The sequence below is a fragment of the Eretmochelys imbricata genome, chromosome 2 (genome assembly GCF_965152235.1).
Source record: "Eretmochelys imbricata isolate rEreImb1 chromosome 2, rEreImb1.hap1, whole genome shotgun sequence".
NCBI classification, from domain to species: Eukaryota; Metazoa; Chordata; order Testudines; family Cheloniidae; genus Eretmochelys; species Eretmochelys imbricata.
The window spans coordinates 168,509,469-168,525,853 of record NC_135573.1 but is presented as its reverse complement, the minus strand read 5'-3'; positions in this window follow the sequence as shown (position 1 = coordinate 168,525,853).

Sequence of the window (16,385 nt, the reverse complement as noted above, 5' to 3'; positions counted from 1 at the left end):
TCTTTCCTTTAAAAAACAAAACAAAACAATGAAGAGCTAAAGGAAATAGGGGAAAAGTTGGTATCAGTTATTAACAGGACAAAAAACTACCCACATAAAAAAGGTAGGAGTTGAACAAGACAAAAACCATAGTGTTAGAAGCGGCCCAAAATATGAAAGAAGGGAAATAAGCATAAAACAAGAAAATAAAAAGTGAAAATAGGTAACAGTTAAAAAAAATGGAGGCTAGACCTGTGCTTGACTCTCCACTCTGTTACACCAATGTTACACTGCTGGAAATCAAGGCGTTAGATTGGTGTAAAACTAGTGTGGCCATGTGGGGAATCAGGCCTAAGGAAAGGTTAGGAAAAGAGAGTGAAAAGGAGCAGAGGAAAAGAGGGGGAAATGAACTGAGTATTTTTTTAGGAACTAAAGTTAGGCTAGGAGTTGCCTTGAGGGGCAGGGGCAGCGAAATGATTTAATGTGAACACTAGATGGGGCTGGTGAGCTCACAGTCGGTTACAGTCTGATGGCAAGCATAGTATGCTCTGGGGACAGTGTCAGGTGGGGAGTTTGACTGGGGCGGGACACCTGCGTTACGGTTTGACAGGTGTACTGCATACTAATAAAAACCCAGCATTACAGTACAAAAGAATTTATGCTCCTCTGGCTCTTGGTACAAGGGGAACCCTATATGGAATCAGTGCTCAAAGCCACAAGATCCAAGCTTGCTGCTGTTGAAAATGCTGTCATGTATTTTTTGTATTCATAGCACCTACCTAGGAATCCCAGTCATAGACCAGGATCCCATTGTGTAAGGTGCTGTACAAACACAGAACAATAAGACAGTTCTTACCCCCAAGGAGCTTATTAGGAGGTCCTTTATCCTCTCCCTCCCCATAACTATCTGGGCAGGTGGTTCAGAGTGTGAAGAGGATGCCATGTAGCAGCTGAAATCATGTAGCAGCTGAAATCATTATAACTACAAGAAAAGAGGAGAGAAAGAGGAAAAATCCTTTACCTTCTGCAGTTGGGAGGAGGAAGGATAGAGGCTCCTCTCATGGAAAGCAACAGTGGGTGTAGTGGATGAAATAAGGCTATCTTCCACCTGCGAGCAGCTGAGGGGGAAGCTAGAGGTGTTGTAAGTACAGTATACTGGTACGTCCTACTGCATGTCCTCCCAGCAACTAGGAGGGAATAGTCTAAAGGGGCAAATACTCATTGAAATGGTAAGGCATATTGGTGTCAGTCTGGCCTCCCAATAAAAGCAGTGGGTTTTTACATAATAAACCATCAACAATGACATATTTACTTCAATGAGAGTTTTGCAGCTCTTAGTCTGGAGGAGTATTTACTTCTAGCTTGTTTTACTAAAAATAGCTATGGGGTTGTGAATAATATAGTTGACATAAAAGCAAAACAAAATAAATAGATTTATCATTTCTCTTGTTTAATTGTTTTCATTTTTCATAATTAACACACAGAAATACAATACTAAACCAATGTAAGCATTAACCAAATAGAACAGAACCCGAAAAAGAACTTAATTTAACATGGATGGAGCAATCATTAAAATATTATTAGAAGAATCACAAAAGATAATCATAAGAAAGAGACAATAGCACTGGAAGATAATTCTACATATAAATGCAAAATTCTTAACAAACAAGCAAGCAAGCTGTAAGAACAAAGAATGAGGAGAAACTCAAATCCAGTCAGAGGACTTGCATACAGCACAAAGTGACAGCATATGTGGAAAGCAGACTATTTATTTTGTTTTGCAATTATTTTGTTGTTGAATTTGCAATACTTAACTTGACCACAAAACTACATTGTGCTAGTTTGGTTACTGGCTGAATTTTGGGGAGTTATCAGAGACTCTGGGAAACATTATACAAGAGTAATGCATATGGTGGAAATTAATAAATAACAAGATTGATGCAAGTGCCTCCAAAATCTTGTTATTAAACTTACTGTCTGATGTCACAGATAGTCAGCAACTAAGCTGCAATGCTGTTGCTATTAATATTGTTGGATGAATCCTATGAGGATAGAAAATGGCATGTCTCAGAGGTGGTGCATTAAATGTTCAAGAGGTGAATGCCAGCTCTCCTATTTGTAAAAAAACAATTAATAAATCAAAAACTAAAAGGCAGAGAGAAGCTGAAGAGAGAAAGGGAGAGGGGTACATATACATAATAAAATAACTGTGTGACTTGGTGGGATTTTAATAGCAAATTGTCTTGCCTTGGTAAAAAACTTGGGGAATATAATACATAAGCTTCTCTTCTCACCAACAGGAACATACAGGCCCAGATCCTCAATAGCATTTAGGCTCCTAACTTCCATTGAAATTATGTGAAAATGAGAGAGGAGATTGTGGATGCACCAGGAAAAAATAGCATCCCTCGAGCAGATCCTCAGCTGGTATAAGTTGTTAATGCAAAGTCAGTGGAGCTAGGACAATTTACATAAGCTGAGAAACTGCCCCCATGAGTTTAAGTGTAGGTGAAGATTGAAACTCTCCAAGATCAATCACTGTCTATGAATTCAGGAGCCCCTAACCAATACTGTGGGTCAACAGAGGATAAGCAAAGAAGAGTGCCACATGGAACACAAGGGAAAGCTTTGATAGGAAATACAAAGAGCCCATCTCTAAGGAAAAAGAAGAGGATTACTTGTGGCACCTTAGAGACTAACCAATTTATTTGAGCATAAGCTTTCGTGAGCTACAGCTCACTTCATCGGATGCATAAAGTGGAAAATACAGTGAGGAGATTTATATACACACAGACCATGCAAAAATGGATGTTTACCATACACATTGTAAGGAGAGTGATCACTTAAGATGAGCTATTACCAGCAGGAGAGTGGGGTGGGGGGAGAGAAAACCTTTTGAAGTGATAATCAAGGTGGGCCATTTCCAGCACATTTCCAGGAGTTAACAAGAACGTCTGAGGAACGGGAGTGGGGGGGGGGGGAAGGAATAAACAAGGGGAAAGGAAAAAAACACTAAATTTTCTCTGGTTAATAATTTAGATTTGAAGAAAAATCCATCTGACATATTTCTATCTCATTAGAATCCCAGGTCCGGATTTCCCATTAGGCACAGTAGCACGTGCCTAGGGTCACCAGTGTTCTAGGGACACCTACAAGTTAAAAGTGGGTTAAAAAATTTCATTTTTCTACAGCAAATAGGAAGGTCAACTGTAGGTGGGGTGGGGTGAGGGGGTGCTGAAGTTGCTGTGCCTAGGGGCACCTAAGGTTAAATCCTGCCCTGTAGAACCCTCTTCGCTCAGATTCAAATTTCCTACCCCAGGCAATCTCAGAAATATTAGACAAATACTATTTATTTACTATACACACTGTACCTTTTTCTATAGAAACAATAACATTTTGAAGAATAAAAACAATTTTGCCAAAAATAATGTTGTTTGCATTTTTATTTTTCTATTTTTGTCTTCTATGGACACCCTTTCACTTGGGTGATGAAGTGGAGTGGATCTTAAGAATTTCATTTTTAGTTTGCTGGTGTTGTTGCCATTTTGAGTTCCTAAGGTGTGGGATTCTGTTTAAAGAACTCCTGGGTATGTTTTAGATCTCCGTGTACCCTGAATCGATAAATGCAGGTATATTCTGGGTGTCCCCAATTGTTTAGCACTTTCAATTTCATGAACCTCATGAATTCAGAAAGTTCATTCTGAAAGAAAGAAATTAAAGTTATTATTTTTTACTTTATGTATCTTTCACTGCCGATCAACAATTAGCGTCATGCAGGGGTGACTTGTTCACTATTTTACTCATGTGAAATCATTGCCCACAAGATATGAAGATGCTTATACCTCTACTAACTGTACTTTAAAATAGTAATTATAGAGCCATAGCCACAAAATAGGCTAGCCTGCCTCAGTAAGCAAAGTAACTCTGTGAAGTTCTCCTCACTTAGAGGCTGACTCCAACACATGTAGAAATCCCACTGATATCCATGTGAGGTCTGTGCACAGAATTTCTACACAGACGAGGACTTAAACAGAACAGATTTATTTTCAGTAATCTGTAACAAAAAGATTTCCTTACAATGATCAGTAATGTTTAATTTGATGGACCAATATTCTGGTGGTATGTGAGGTGTTTTCTTTTTATGCAGACTAAGGGAAGATTGCCCAAATTCATTGCAGGTAACACAGCAGATTAGACTCCAGCAATAGTGCTGCAGAAAAATTGTTAGTTTAAAAGCCACCATTGACAGAACTACAGACTAAGTTACAATCCTTTCCACCCAGGGCTATTTCTCCAGATCACTGCTGCTGGGAAGCTCAAACAACCCCCTAATTCAAGCAATAGAATCCATCTTAATCTCACAGTCACTTCCCCTCTTCCTTAATGTACCTTCAATTGGAATGTTTGAAATAAATCTCCTTCACAGTTATATATGAACTGTCCTAAGAAAGTTCCTTGCTCCTCATCTTCCTCCATCAGACCCTGCAGAAAAACACAGGCATGGAGAAAACAAAAGACAGTGAAAACCCAATTACAACAGGTTTAAATGTGTTTTGTCTTCATGCAGACAGTTAAAACAAAAGGCATGACATGATATCCCAGATGCACAGTGATGTGCTAAATCCATAAAACAAGGGTCCTTGTAGCACCAGTCCAAAAGCCAGGTTTGACCAGGATGGTGGTATCACAGGATATCCAAAAAATCCAAACATAGATGGTACAACACATGAAATATATCACTCTTGTTCATAAACCAAGGATTTATTTCAAATACATCTCCAAAGTTACAAATATCAGGAGAAGCCTGATAGTTGTGGCCTACTAGTTACCACTTCATGTTTTGGTTAATTTATAGTCACAATAGTCCCGTGAGATAGGTAAGTAAGTACTAGCCCCATTTATAGTTGGGGAAATTGTGAGAGGTTGAGTGAGTTAATGGCAAAGCCAGGATTGGAATCAGAAGTTCCGAGTACCCAGCCCTGTGCAGAATCCCCTAAATCACATTACTTCTCTTATAGGTAGCATGTAGACACAGCAGGTTGTGCAGGAATGGGAAAGTCTCATTTTTAAGAGTAAATGGAATAACAAGGATTGTGCTGATAGTTATATATATGAATTGCTCCCTTCCTACAACATGGAGTGAGTTGTAGATGTGAAGGAAATATACAGAACTTGCTTTTTTCCTATATTTTCCCCCATACTTCCCTTCCCCCTTCTTAGAAATATTATATAAAAAGCTAAGGAAGATGCTCACATAGACAGCAAAGTCCTTAGGAGCACTGGAGATTTCTCCTGTAGGGGAGATTTTCTTGGGAATGTGCTCCATTGTAACCGCTCTTGGAATTATTTCCACAGCCAGTTTGATGACAGTTTCACCCTGACTTCCTGGGAAAGGCCAGCAGTCCCCAGGATAATTATTGGGCTAAAACCAGAACACAAAACAATGATGATTGGTTTAGGCAACCATGTGGCTAATGATATCACTGGTATAATTCCACTGAAATCAGTGGAATCCCTGAAACCAGGGATTCCTTTGGCACCTTAGAATCTATCTTGAAACATGCCAATGATATTTAAATCATCACAAAGTTCATATGTTTAGAGTCTAATTAAAAATTAAATATAAAATATGTTGTTTAATGCTGAGGATAAATACTAGTTCCACAATGCAGTATTCAGATGGACTGTACTGGCTGCACCACTCATAAAAGCTCTAGTACCATGGTCTTCACTTTCCCCCCGCACTTATGAACCATATTTATTCCCAGGTCCCAATTCTTAATTCTGTTGCTTTTATTTCTCTCTTTCTCTCACTTGTGGTGTGGTGCCAACCTGGGTTTGTCTGCAAAAATGTCATGAAATACAGCAGCATACGCTGGCCTTCTATCTCCACTGATCCTTCCCTGAACTTCAAGCAGTACGGAGAGAAGAACAGGGAAAGCGGACATGGGGAATGGTAGTGGGAAAAGGAGACCCAAAAGGAAGAGAGGAAAGGGTAAAGGAAACTCTCAAGACTTCTTTTATTTTGATTTCTACCTGAAGAATAACTTCTGGAGACTTTACAAAAACCAGCATTGGAAATGATAACCAAAAGAATTTTCCTCTATTATGACGGTAGCTCCTAGTAGTTCTGGACTGAACAATGCTGGCACCTGAAATTAAAATATTCATACAATAATGAGATAATGTCTCGCATATAGCATTACATGGACCTGAAGAAGAGTTCTAAGTAAGCTCAAAAGCTTGTTTCTCTCACCAACAGAAGATGGACTCACTTTGCCTCTCTAATACAGCAGGTATTCCTAACAATGTGAAATATACAGAGGATCTAATGACCAACACCAGGTGTTGGGTGCTTAACTCCTAATACATAGAGAACAAAGCCCTGTAATACAATTATCATTTATGTGAGTGACTCATTCAAACTGGACATGCATCACCGTATGTGACCCTCAGAAAAAAAATTCATTATCAAACAACTCTTTTATGTGACTCAATCAACATACACCAGCCATAATTCTTATAGCTCTCTCTTCCCCACATGCTTACTTCCATATACTCTTCTCAAATGGGCATGAAGGGACACTGGCACAGCTTTCCCACACTGGTAATACCATAAGAATTTTGGCTCTTACCATACTTTGACCTGAACAAGCACAGGTTTTGACTGATTTCTAGCAACAGTATTTGTCTCTCTTTCACTTATTCTGTCCTTCTCTATAGTAACAGGCCATGGTGGCTAATTAAAATATTCAAAATTGATAATAGGCGGTGGGTAATAAAACTGAAAATAGTGATTAATAAAAACAATATAAAATACGCGTTCGTTTTTATAAAAAGGCTTGGAACATTGTCAGACTATGTAAATGCATAATCTTATTTTACTGTGACCCTTGTCCTCTCTTCCTCTTCCCTCCTAGTGTAGGTGACATTCATTTGTACATCTTGTCTTAAACTAGATTGTAAGCTTTTTGAAGGCAAGGACTCTGTCTTCTTATATGCTTTTACAGTGCATAACAGCATGGGGAGCCTGATTCTAACTGGGGAGAATAATAATACCTGCTGATTTTAGGGCATAATCAGGCATCTGGACTTGGTCTTCATCCAGCTTTTCAAGTACTTTATTCAGCATCCTTTTAACAGTCTGTGAAAGAATATAAAGGTAAGAACTGTGAGAGGGGAAAGGACTTTGAAAGTAGTACACACACCAGATCACCTACAATCTGAAGTACGTGTAAAACAATCATGAAGTAACCATTATGTTAGACTAAGGTCTGGTCTACACTTAAAATTTAGGGTGACATAGCTACAGCAGTGAGGGGCGTAAAAAATCCCTAACTCCCCCAGTGTAGATGTTGCTAGTGCACTAAAAATAAAGTGTAGTCGCGGTGGCACAATGAGATGGATAGGTATATACTTGAAACAGCTAAGATGTACTTGGGGTGGCTAGCCTCTCCTGCTGCTCACACCACTGTAGCTACACTCTATATTTAACACGCTAGCTTGATCACAGCTAGTACAGGCATGTCTTCTTGCACTGGAAATTACACCCCCAGCTCAAATTGTAGACATAACCCTAAGAGGCTGGGTTAGGATGCCTGGTATCAAGTGTATTATCTCTTGAGTCAGAGACCACTTGTTAGAGGTTCTGAAAACCACCTGGAATCTCAACCAAAGTGTCAAAAAACTACTGTGTTCACCTTGTTCTATAATTTTGGCAATAGCCACCTTTGTAGGAGAGTGTGTGTAGCCCTCCTTCTGTGCAGTTGTTTTACTATATCATAATAGTGGTAACTACCTATATAATGACCCTTCGTGTCATTATATAATGACCCCTTATATATGTGCAATTTAATCACCACCCACCAAGTAGTTCATAAAAGCGAGTGATCACACCAGTTGGTTAAATTCCTGTAACTTCCAAGAAATAGAACAAAACTCAAAAGAGCAAAGATGTTTGATATACTCTGTCCTCAGGAACACTGAGCGCATACTGCCAACAAGATTGCCTTTGGGAAACCCTTACCATACTATTCACTTCTACATCAAAGACCAGCTGCTGAAGATGAAAGGACAGATTCTCTAGACAATATTACCTGTGCTGAGGATCCCCTGTACAGACCTGTGGGACAGACTGTGGAAGGCTAGGAGGACATACATAGTATCTCCTGCAAGCCCTGTGAAATAGCCCCTCCATACAGAGTTTCTCTGGGGAGAGGCTGGGGAAAGCCTTGGCAGTAGCCAGGTCTCCCATGGGCGACACTGACAGGGACCAAAGGGAGCCCAACGGTACCAGAAGTGACTCAGGAGACTGAGTTGCAGGTTCTCCTTATGAATTTTCCACCAGATCATTCTCTCGGGGTAAAAGTGAAAAATCAGTACTGTAGCTTAGACTATTGTTCCTTCAAATGTCAAATGTAGTATACATTTTGTTCAGGAGGTGATGTAATGGTTAGGGTGATGGAAATTCCTACCTATGTTATCCCACCCTTCCAGCTACCCTGCAAAAAAGTCTACATTCCAAAGAGATTTTTTTTATTGTGGGTGAACATTTGTTCCTGGATTCCCAAGACTGTTACACTACATATGTCAATGAAGTATAAAAAATGTGTGAGAAGGAACTGTGGTAGATACAAAGAAAGATAGAAATCTCTACCTACAAAATCCTGCAGTGTCCTCTTACCCATGTTGTAACGCCTTTGATCTCACTCCCTTCCAGGGCTTCACTGATAGCACGCTGGGTGATGTCCTTTGTACCTTGTCTCAGAGCATGAAGCTCTGTCTGTAGCTTATCTACCTGCTCTTTAAGAGATTGGATTTCTTTCAAAACATGGTTTGCCTGCCTAAAAAAAGTGGGAAAAAGTGACAGAAAACACTATTTTCCTGGCCTGTCTGGCTTGCAGTATGTCATGAGAATGAGACACAGGCAACAGACACCTTTTTTTATACCTTTAAAGAAATCTGTTCCAGACGATCAATTTGTAAGTGATAGGAAAACTAGACTTCAATACCAGTTCTAATACCTTCAGATGGCGAAGCTACCTCTCTGCCCCATGGGCAAAATTTTCAAAAGTATATCTAAACAATTAGGACCCTCGGTCCAATAGACTTTCAATAGGACTTAGGCACTTTCAAAAATTTTACCCTGCTTCCTGAGTAACACGGAGGTGAGTGGAAGCATATCTGCAACTATCCTAAAAATTGCGTAAGGGCGGGTTTGAAGGACTACGATTTTGTTTGATGTAGAAAAAAAAAAATAAAATATGGACAAAAGAATAAGGATTCTGCCTGGAAAATACTGGCATACAAGATACAATAACCTGCACTTTCAAAGATTTCAGGGCATTTCAAAACAAGAAAGAACATATGGTTGAAAAAGTAAACCGGTTTTATCTGGAATGCAGACCAAGCCAGCAGCAGGTTACATTTGATTAAAAACTACTCACACAAATGGCACACAGGGCCACAAAAGAATATGCTCAGTTCCTATCTCTCAATTGCCATCTCTGACACAGACCACAAACAGATATAAAACAACGAAAAATACATATTAAAAAGTGCAGTCACCACTGCAACAACTTCTAAAACATATTTTACTTGACCAAAAATGTCCCCCTTTCCTTACACATGGGAACAGTGGGTTCCCATGCCCCCCTCCTACCTGAACTCCAAAGCTCCCATCACTTTTTCAGCCTACACAGTTCTGTATAGTACCCTAATATCTCCTATATAATTAAACATTCATGTTATTTTTCTAGCATCTTGACATCAACTTTTCAAAAACTGCTGCTTGATAAGGCTCCCTTGTTTTTGTTCTTCCTTCTCTTTCCATTCTTCATTCATACCTTTTACAGTCCATTTTAGTGTATCTGCTGCACCGGTTTTGGTAATTTCTATTCCTTCCTTCCGATCTTCCTGTATTCCACTTTAAATATCTTTGTTCTGTTAAACATTTTTCTCCTTCATTCCTCATGTCCACCACTTCCCCCCGTCACTCTCTCTCCCCAATAACGACCTTCTTACCCTAAGTGTTCTAGTTTCTCATTTTGCCCCACAGCTGTTCTTTCCCCCCTCCATACTCCTATATTCTCCCCTTAGTGACTTGGATGATTATTCTCACATGGATCCTCTTATTCCTCTGATCTTGGCTAACCATGCAGGGCTTCTTCACATGCAGCTCCTACACCACCAGGCTAGGGTCGGGAAGAAGCAAAGGTTTCCTCCACCTACAGTGGGAAAGGTGTACAGAGGAGCTTCTATTCCACCTTACAGGAAGGCAGAACAATCAGAAGTTTCTATTCCTATTCATTTCAGAATATGGAGGGAACCAGCAAAAGAATTTCTCCGTCCCTCCACCACAAGGAAGACAAAGCTGAACAGCAGGAGAATAATAATCTTTACTGCTTCTCCGCAAACATCCAAGGAAGATGGAAGTTCAAGCAGTTTTTCCTTCTTATTTATTTGTGCACATGAGCAACTTATATGCTTGTAAGACAGGGGAGAAAAATTGCCAGCTCCAACATCTTCCCTGCCTCTGGATTTTAAGGGAGGGGGAGAAAAAAATCCCTACAGATACTTTTCGGATTGGGAACATCATCAATGTGTATAAAATTTGTGGGAGACCCAACTCCTCCATTTGTGCAGTTGTTGTGCTCAGGGTTTGAATTCCTTTACAGCAATGAGTCAAGAAGTCATCCAGAAATCCACCTTACCTTAGAGACTCCATATCCATTCCATATATCTCTGATTCATCCTAAATGGAAATATTAATAAAACATTCATTCCAAACACTAACACCGCTCATACAGAGCCTCCTGCAGAGAGAGGCAATCACTCTCTACAGGAACATGAGATGGTAGACACTCAGAGACACAATGCCTGCATACTACAAGTAGGTAACACTAACATACAACAGTAACTGGCACCCTATAAATACCCAGGAGAGAAAGACAGTTAAATAGATCATAAGATTAATGCAGGACAATTCCTTATTCATGAAGCAGATACCACAGTCTCCCATCATGCATTTGATTTATTTATTCTAAGATGGTAAATATAATTTATTAAAAACAAACCACCACCATAGGAACCAATCATCATCTCGGTAAACATATACACAAAATGTGTACTGAATTTTCAACTTTTCTGTGTCTGTAAATGTCTCAGCTTATTCCATAAAGGCTGCTCTTTTGCAGCAAGCAGACTGGAAGTAAGAGACATCTGAATAAAGAGAAACATCTTTTCCTGTGGAGGGAGCATGGAAAACACTGGAACTTGAATCTTGTTGTTAGATAAATGTTTGTTATAATATAATTCAAACTTATCTGATTGCAAGCAATATCCAGAATTTTACACATTACTTTTCTTATTAATAATAATTGTTTAAAAGAAGAATTTACATGACAGGCTCCTGGATATTGGTTAAGACCCTTCAGGAAACAAACCATCTAGTTTGCTAACACAAAAAATTAATTGATACATCAAGGACACACCTATTTCCATCTAGTTTTATGTCAACTTCCATCAAACCACCCTATCCTCAAAGTATGTCTTCCAAACTCTCAATCCAATGACTTTTTCCCCTCTCTAACCAGCTTTTACAGTTCTGAAAAAGGGTCAAATGAATAGCAGCCAGCCAATTGGAGGTCAGAACCTTCCCTAAAACTTCTCCATTACTATCTCCATTTTAGGTTTTGACTCTTTTCTTTTCCGGTTGTTTTCTGGGGCCCCTGTAACCAAGGATTTCCTCTACGTTATCAATACAACATTACTTCACTGTCTTCTGACACAAGTAAATATATTATCTATGAGGAAGGTTGGAATACTCATGGCCATACTCTTTTTACTCTCTATGATAAAGTGCGTTACTATTCCAGTTTCTCTTTTTGATACAAGTCTTAGGCCTTGGCTACACTTGCAAGTTAGAGCATATTAAATCAGTCCCGGGTGCCCTAACTCCTGAGGTGTCCACACTGGCAAGGCACTTGGAGAGCCTGGACTCTGCATCTGGAGTGCTCCTGGTAGTCCACCTCCATGAGAAGCATAGAGCTTTCTGTGTCCTGGCTGGAGCGCTAGGGTGTCAGTGTGGATGACGTGTTGCATTACTGCGCTGGGATTGGCCTCCGGAAACGTCCCATAATCCCCTGAACTGGCCACTCTGGTCATTGTTTGAACTGGGCTGCAGGCACGTGGATACCCTCTTTCAAAGCTCCGTTTCTGACAGCCTGCATGCTTATCTGCTCTGGGACACAAAGCAAACCATTACTGTGTAATGCTCCTGCTGCAGAGGCGTGTGTGTGTGTGTGCGTGGGGGCTGATGTTGGGTTTCCCCCTGCCACTGTCTGAACTTACAAGATAGTATGCTGACACACTCGACCCCCCATGCTTTGCAAACCCTTTCCAAAGCACACTGCAATCACTTGCACTCTGGGATAGCTACCACAATGCACTGCTCTCTGTGGCATTGCAAGAGCTGCTAATGTGGACATGCTCCACAGTCACAAGGAACACAGTGTGAACACACAGCAGCGCTTTCCCTGCTGCTGTCTCCGAGAGCTGGTTTAACTCCCGACACTCTACATCTGCAAGTGTAGCCATGCCCTAACTAATACTGAAACTATAACAAAAGGAGTTTTCTTTTAAGTGTTTATATTATAAAGCCTTTTGTTTAATTGCGTGCCTTCAACTGGAGTTGTAGGGGCTCAGTAGTCTGATAATGGGATCCCAGATATCTAAAGCTGAGCAACCAAAAGTGAAGAAGACCAAAATTAAAGGCCACTTCTGAAAATGTTAGCCCAAGTGATTTGTTCAAAGGCATATAGTAAAAGAGTAGCAGACCCGGAAACGAAATAATTATTAATGTGTGGCTAAATGCAATATAATTAAATCCCAAGATACTGGAGTCTCCAATATACAGTACCTGAAACCCCACAGAAAGAAGGTGCAAGTTATTGTGTAAGCACTTTCTGTCCTAGCGCTAGACTGGTAGTGGCAGTCCTTATTTGATTAAATCTAATCATAAGTCACCTTGTGCCAGAAATGGTTAAAATCATAGAGGACAAAGCCATTATATATTCCCCTGGACATCTGAATTCCTCCTCCATCAAGCAATCTCATGTGGTAAGTACCTGTTAGTCATAAAAAGAACAACTTTATTTAAATTTAGAACATTATCATGTCCAGCAGATTATTCTCTTCAAAAGCAAGGGGCCCCAATCTGTCAAACACTTACACATGTGCTTAGCTTTAGTAAAGCTATCAGTGAATAGTCCCACCAAAGTCAAATTAAATACACGTTTAAGTGTTTGCAAGACTGGGGTCTAATTTTGGAATGGATGTAAAATGCAGCCTTGAGGGACATCCAAGGGCTGTATTAGTTGTCATCAGCATTTCAATAAGCAAAATCAACCTTTATGGCTCCTCTCCCTTTCTACATTCCTACCATCCCTCCACCTGAGTTTCCAAATTGGATATCTTGCAAGGGAGGGTGAAATGACATTCTTATAGATTTTTGAGTTGGGGAGATACTCTTTCCTGGGGAAAAATTTTGAAAATACAGTTTCAACATATGCTAATGGAGCATTATGGTTTACATGGTTAAAATAAATTTTCAAATGCAAAAGTTAAGGCTTATCCTACATTAAATTGTTCACGTATTACATGTGTTATTTTTTATTTATATAGAAGTATCACCTACGGATCCCAGTCAGGATCAGGGTCCCCTATGTTTATTGGCCTTAATCCTGAGAGCACGTATTTGACTTTACTCACTGTCAAGTTAATGGGTCTATTCACCAGTGTATGGATTTGCAGGATTGGGGGGTCATATAAAAAGACAGTTCTTTGGAACAGGGATTATTGTGGCCTCAGTCCTGCAATGATCTCCACGCAGGCAGGACCTTGTGGCCACACACAGTTGCACTGGCTTCAGTAGAGCTCTGTGCACATTCAAAAATCTGCCTCATTAGATCTCATTGTGACACCAGAGTCGAAGTTACTGGTCCAGCAAAGAATTACACATGGACTGAATTTTTTGGCTATGAACCTGTAGAGAATTACAGATGCTTAACTTTATGCACAGGAGAAAAATTGAGATAAGAGACAATTAATGGGTTTAACAAACTGTAAGCAGTGGTGAAAGAAGGAAGGATGAGATAGGTGGTAACATAATTTCTGATGAAACTGGACAGTAGCTTTATTTGTTGTTTATTTTTTAACCTCTGCTTATTTCCACTTTTTTACCTGCTTATGTTTTCATTAACTCTGTGGAATTCCCGCTATTTAATTTTTTTTACTACCACCTATTTCAAAAAATTGCTACTGCCTATTTCTATTTAATTATTTTTATTTCCCTCTTTTTATTAACTTCATTTTAAATAACTGTTTATAACTATCAGAAAAGATACAAAACAGTTGAATCAAAACAACACAAACAGTTCCCTGGGGACCCCCAATTTCACAAAGTGCCATTGCCCCATAGTCAGTAAAGACATTTTTTCTTCTTCATTATTTTAAATAAAAAGAGTTAGTGATATCTCATGGGCTTCTGAGGCTCTGAAGATTTTGCCCCCAGCAGCTGCTCTTCCTCCCAAGCTGGGCTCTCTGCCTCCTGGGGTGAGTGAAGGCCAACCACTGCTGCTCCTCAAGCCTGGGAAAATTCTGGCTCCATACGGCTGTGCTGGGAGAGGGCACTTGGGTCTCCCCACCCCGACATCAGTTTCCCTCCCATCCACTCTCTGGGAAGAGGCAGGCAGATCCAGCTTGGATATCCAACTGCCTACTTCAGTTCTCAGCTGGGCTTCTCTGTCAAAGCAGCACAAAGGGGCCAGGGCAGAGCAAAGAAGTTGGTCCCCCTTACAGAGTCTCAGTTAACTCTGTACTTTATAGAAACTCACCAAAAAAGAATAAAGAAAGGAGGAACAGCACCAGTGAAATAATCTTTCGAGCCCAAATCTTCCTGGAGAACAGTAAGGAGAAAGAAAGCATAAAGTTAGTAGCATCCGCACATTTCATGTACATATTCTGTATTAGCAAAAAGTTTATTTAGGATTTCTTGAAGCCCATATTGTTGGCTTCATCATGGGCTTGATCCTGCACCTATTGAAATTAATGGTGAAGCTTCTTTTAACTTCTGCAGTGGAGATTCAGGCACTATATCAAAAACTGAAGAGACATTAAAATTAGTGATTGGTCTTGTGACCCCTGATCCCAGAATTGGTTTCAGCAAGAGCCTGGATTGACACCAATGTAAATCACTCTCTTAATTCTTTGTCAGGTTTGGGAGTGTGATTAATACCAATCTGTCTCTCCTGCCCACCTGCATTTATCTATTTCCCCACCCAACCTTGAGAAAAAGATTCTTGTTCATTTTTACCTTGCAAAAGCGCCGCAGATTCTCAACACAAAGTGCCACAGAACTGTTATGCATAGCCCCAGCAAGTGGAAGACAAGCCTGATACCTTCTGGAAAACATGCAACAAGCATACAGTCAGATGTAGTTAAAAATGCAGTTCTACTCTCAAAAGTCGCTGCAAAATAGGCATAATGGGGTTCATGTTTGTCTCTCAGGCTATGTCTTCACTGCAAAAAAGGTGTGTTCTTAACTTGGGTTAGCATAGCAGTGAAGACATGGCAACTCATCTTTTAATTTGGATTATCACCTTATTTTAAAGTACATGGAGGGCCTGGATTTGACCTGGAGCTGTTTGTTATCCCTGTATTTTCACTGCTCTTTTAACCCAAGTTTAAAAACACACTTTTTCTTTTTTCCAATAAAGACATATGCTCAGTTGTTCTAGATCACATTTTCTCAGTTTATAAAATAAAGAGATGTTGCTGTGTTCCCTATCACCATCTCTGCAAAACGTCCAGCTGGTTTCTTTCTGGCTCAAGCATCCTTACCACTAAGGTCTTCTCTTCAATGCAACAGTTAACTCCACTTGAACTAACCTAATCTCAATGAACCTTAACTCTAGATCCATTATGGAGCTTCCACAATGATCTTTTTATTTTTTTGTCTCCAACATTATAAGGCCAGTCCTTCAAGGAGCACAGTGAATGAGACAAGGGGTTCTGTGGAGCTCTAGCTTTGGTCTCTGCCAATATTATATATAAATAACTGCCATAGACTCTGTTTGTCTGATTAGTACATAATACTATAAGATGCTTCCTGTGCATTTAGGGTTGTAGAAAAAATTACATGGTATTACATGGAATTATTTGTGAAATAGCACATGAATATGTAATTAAAGGCTGTATTGTCATGCATAGATATAAGGAAATAAAATTAATGTGGCACACACAACCTCAACTTCCTGACTTTTGACTGCTTAGCCATGCAACCTTAACATGGTCCTAATTCAGTTCTGCTTTAATATATTTCCCCCCACCTTATAGGATGTGTCTAT